The sequence below is a fragment of the Vespa mandarinia genome, chromosome 2, assembly GCF_050613455.1.
Source record: "Vespa mandarinia isolate Hongniang chromosome 2, ASM5061345v1, whole genome shotgun sequence".
NCBI lineage: Eukaryota > Metazoa > Arthropoda > Insecta > Hymenoptera > Vespidae > Vespa > Vespa mandarinia.
This window is the reverse complement of record NC_140811.1, coordinates 5,337,501-5,342,500: the sequence shown is the minus strand read 5'-3', so window position 1 is coordinate 5,342,500 and position 5,000 is coordinate 5,337,501. Positions and strand designations below refer to the sequence as shown.

The window sequence follows — 5,000 nt, the reverse complement described above, 5'->3', positions numbered from 1 at the left end:
TTTGCCTCTTGGGGAGTAACGTCGTATTATATTATAGCGGAGACAAACGTAATTGCTTTTTGTTTTGTTAACGAGCGAGATTTCGTCTAAATTTCAACTCTTATTTATTTCTACAGATTCGATCTTCCTAAATATTCGTAATTAATCAAATTTATGCGAAGATTTTTTGCTCGTAATTTTGATTATTTTCATTCGATACGTTCGGCAAAAATACTTCAAGATATTTAATTATTGTGAAAGACATATAAATATTGATTAAATTCTATACAAAGGATTTTAATTAATTTCTCGTAATTGAGAATATAATTGGTATATGTCAGTATGCTCAGTGCACAAACATTCAACAAATATTATGTTCCACTTAGACGGTTGCTAGGTTCTTTCTGTCGGTGTTCATCGATCCACATTTACTAAACGGTATATCTTGCACGACGGCACTCGCCGCTCGGGCTTTCTAATTTCTACAAACTTCTCGAAGCTTCAGGAGTTATAGACTAAACTGGTTCTAAACATAGAAGATATGTTGAACAATATCGTATTATTAGTTATTATTGATCGGCTCTTCATCGTTCCTATTTCCATCGCTTTATAGTGTATGTTAGTTTAACTTGCATAAATTTTTGATTAATATTTTTAAAGAAGGAACTCAAGTTAATCAAGATTCATTTTGGAAAGTTATTTGATCGATGTTACGACGCTTTTAACAATATAAAAGACAGATATTTATATTTCAAATGAAAAGGATGTTAAATTGTATGGATCGTGTGAAAAAGTAAAAGAGAAACCGTAGCTTATGAGAAACCGCAAGTTGTCATATACTTTAACGTTCTTTACAGTAAACGTTCTTTGAGGTTGTTTTGCGTCTGTCTTTGAAGTAACATATGGAGAAATAAAAATGTTATGTATATATATATATATATGTGCAAGAAGAAGTTACATTTCTAACACAAAAGTAGAAAGGGAGTGGAATACACCCGCTCATCTAAAGACGGTTGAAAGCATGTTTCGAATATGGGTCGTGTTTAAACAAGATCACGAATTCATAGAACGTTGTTGTTATTTGAGAACTGCGGTTGTTGCACATACATATATATATATATATATATATATATATATATATATATACATATATATACATTATCATCATCATCGTCGTCCTTTGTAGATTTACTGTGTTTCACGCGAAAATGTTCGGTGCTACGTTTGAGAAAGGATACCGTGGAAAAACGTCGTCCATTGTGTGTGATTTCGGTGGATGATAGAAAAAAAAAAAGAAAAAAAAAAGAAAATAATAAATAAAAAAGAAAGTAGAGAGTTGCAGGTAGACAAATATTTTGCAACGTTTGTTACGAGCCAACCATTGGCATTCCTATCGAATGGATCGAAGCTTCGCCATCACAAAGCTCCGCTCGTCGTTTCTCGGCGTTTCTTGGGGTGGGAGGTGGTTGGGATGAGAGAAGGAGAAGGAAAAAGAAAAGAAACGTCGATACTACTGCTACTACTTCTCTCAGCGAGCTTTTCCGCCTCTATCGGGCAGAGCACGTTTTTCCTTTTTCTTCGACTTTCTCCCCACCTCCTCTTCCGAAGAGGAATCCCTTCGGTCAAAGACTACCAAGGGGACGATACATGGTATGGGAAGGGTGGGAACGGAAAAGAAGGGTGCCGCGGGTAAAAGGTCCGAGCTTCGACAGACAGGAACAAACAGTCGTAAACAGAGGGTGAAAGGAGGTTGAAAGAAGGAGGGGAGGAAGTCGTGTGGATGCACCGCTTGAATCTCGACTCTCTTGCTTCTACGCTTGCACCTATATATGTATGTAGGTATGTATATACGTATGTATGTATGTATGTATGTATGTATGTATGTATGTATGTATGTATGTATGTATGTATGTATGTATGTATGTATGTATGTATGTACGTATGTACGTATGTACGTATGTACGTATGTACGTATGTATGTATGTATGTATGTATGTACGTATGTACGTATGTATGTATGTATGTATGTATGTATGTATGTATGTATGTATGTATGTATGTATGTACGTATGTACGTATGTATGTATGTATGTATGTATGTATGTATGTATGTATGTATGTATGTATGTATGTATGTATGTATGTATGTATGTATGTATGTATGTATGTATGTATGTATGTATGTAGTATGTACTTACATTTATATATACATACGTATTCCCTGGCAACGAATGGGAAACAGAAAGGAAGAAAGGAAGAAAGAGAGAAACGAAATAAGAAGAAAAAAGGAGTACGAGCTGCTCGTGGAATACATATTTTATGGGGCAATCACCGCGAACTCTTATCTACGGTTTGTTCAGTTCTCTCTTTCTTCTTTCTTTCCTCCTCTTTTTCTCCTCCTTTGTAACTCTTTCTCTCTCTCTTTCGTCCTCTCTCTCTCTCTTTCTCGATCTCTCTTTTCTTCTTTCTCTCTCTCTTTCTCTCTCTCTCGATCTCTCTTGTTCTCTCTCTTGTTCTCTCTCTCGTCTTCGAGTCTCACGACCTTTGATAGTTTTCGTTTGCCTTTTGCCTCGTATAAGCCACGACCCTTTCGTGCGATTTAGAAAGATCCGCTTGTTTGTCGATCTGCAAGTAATCGCATTGACCCTTACGCGAGAAAGAAGATCCTACATTTTGCTAAAAAAAAAAAAAAAAGAAAAAAAAAAAAAGAAAAAAAAAAGAAAAAAGTACCAGCACAAATTTCCCCTTTGTAAAAATTCTTCCCTTTACATCCAATTTTCTACGTTTTACCGAAATAATAAAGATAAATATTGTTGGTCTTCGCGTTCGTATTACATTTCTCGGTTTCGAGTTTCAAAGCGAAGCATTTGCGGGATAACACATGCCGTAAGGGGTCTCGAGATTCAAGACGTTCGTGCGGATTTTTCTATTCGATCAGCCAGAAAAAGAGAAAAAGAAGAAGGAGGGTGGATAGATAAATGGTAGGAAGAAGAGAAACGATGGGACAAAATCCCAAATGGTGAAAATTCTCGAAGATCTTTTCTCTCTCTCTCTCTCTCTCTCTCTCTCTCTCTCTTTCTCTCGAAGCGGAATTTCCGCGTCTATCAACTGCGGTCTTCGTCGCTCGATGGTGCGATACGAAGTGCTGGCAGGTGCTGACCATGTAAAATGCATGAAACTCGTGTATGGCGTGTATACGAGCGGGCCGCCATCGCCTCCGCCGCCGCCGCCTCCGCCGCCGCCGCCGCCGCCGCCGTCGCCACCACTGCCATCGCTGCTTGGTAACGGGGATCTCTGAATGCGGGAATTAAAACGCAATTTCCCGCACAAAGGGGACAGTTTATGCCAGCCCCTTCTACCTCGGCCCTTTCCTTTCTCCACCGTGTACCGTCGTTGGACCCTCTCCCACCCTTTTATTCTTCTACTTTCTCTTTCCCTCTATGCTATCTCTATTTCACTCTCTCGAGCCAACCCAACCCCTCGCGCAATCCCTCGTCGTTTCACCCCTACGCGAGCCCTCTGGCGTCTGCTTAATGAAGCTTTCCTGCGAGGTTTTCCTTTTTTTTTTTTTATGCCTCTTTTTTCTCTTTTTCTTTTTTTTATCCTTCTTTTACTCAACCCAAGCCGACTACACGTTATACACACCACTTGCAAGCACGTTGTTCCATTGCGGTGTAGCTTTGCACCCTTGTCTTCACCGTTTCCCTCTTACTTTTCTTTCTTTCTCTCTCTCTCTCTCTCTCTCTCTCTTTCTCCATCTATCCTTTCTTTTTTCTCCTTTCTTTTTTTTTTCTTTCTTTAGTCTCTTTCTCTCACTCTTTTCTGTCTTTTGATTTCCTTTATACCTTGTCATAACGGTCCCATAACAGTGTAGATATTCTGAAAAATCGTTTCTATATTTACTTCTTTAAGAGCTTCGCTACTCTGAAAGAGAAGTGAAAGAGAAAAAGAAAGTGAGACCTTTTTATATTTCTCTCTCTCTCTCTCTCTCTCTATCTCGATTGTCACCGTGTACACATATACATATATCGATAGATTCGTTCTAACACCTTTTGCTCTCTTTCAATAGAAAAGTTAAGAGACTTCTTTCCGACGTGTCCGACGAAGGATAGGTTTTCATCGATGTAAATAACGAGCTTTGCGGTATACACTTAACTATACCACGAAGAAACTCTATAAAACTCGTAGGAGTTTCACGTTTGCTAGCTCTTTTTCTTTCCGTGTTATTCTTTCACATAAAAGACGTCAGAAGACGCGATTGAGTTTTTACTTGAAATTTATACGATACAAAATAACACGCAAAAGATATTGAAAAGGCTCGCCAAATTTTCTATCAAAGGAAAAACCAAATCTTTCATACTTTTTATCGATCGTTTTGCTGTTCGCAAGAATCGATCGAGAATACTCGAGGAGTTTTTTTTTCGAAGAAATTCGACATTGTTGTCTCGTTGAAGAAGATTCTCTTGGTTGAAATAATAAAAATAAAAGAAAAAGGAAAAAGATGAAAAAAAAGGAAGACGAGAAAGGGGATAAAAAGGACATAAAGAGAGGAAACATCAGAAAAATTCAACGACTTTCGTTCGTGTCGTCACGAGAAACTGTGAGGCGTAGGTATTCTTCTAGTCGCACGCGTTCGCTGTAAAAGCGTAAAGGGACGTAAATCTCACGTGGACATAAATTCCTTTATCACGGCTCGTCTTGCCACGTTCGCAAGAGAGAGAGAGAGAGAGAAAGAGAGACTTAGTAGTTCTTATTTTTCCTCTCTCACGGCCACTCTCTATAGCTTTCTTATTGCTTTGCCGACGTGTATTCGCGGATAACGTACTTTCCTCAACTTCTCTGTCCTTTCTCTCCTTCTCTTTTCCTCTTCTCCTTTGTATCTAAAGTTTTCTTTCTCGTACGTATGCGATACTGGACATTGCGAAAACGAAAGCTTTATAGAAATCGTACTTTGCTCTTTGCTGGATTTCAGGAGATAAGAAAGAAATACTCATAGAAAGAGATGGAGAGAGAAAGAGTGA

The 5,000-nt window shown here is 38.4% G+C and overlaps 1 protein-coding gene across 7 annotated transcripts in view; it reads left to right on the top strand.

Moving 5' to 3' along the window:
- tei (irregular chiasm C-roughest protein teiresias) overlaps window positions 1-5,000 on the top strand; it is a 233,198-nt gene that overhangs the window by 78,561 nt on the left and 149,637 nt on the right. The window lies entirely within an intron of this gene.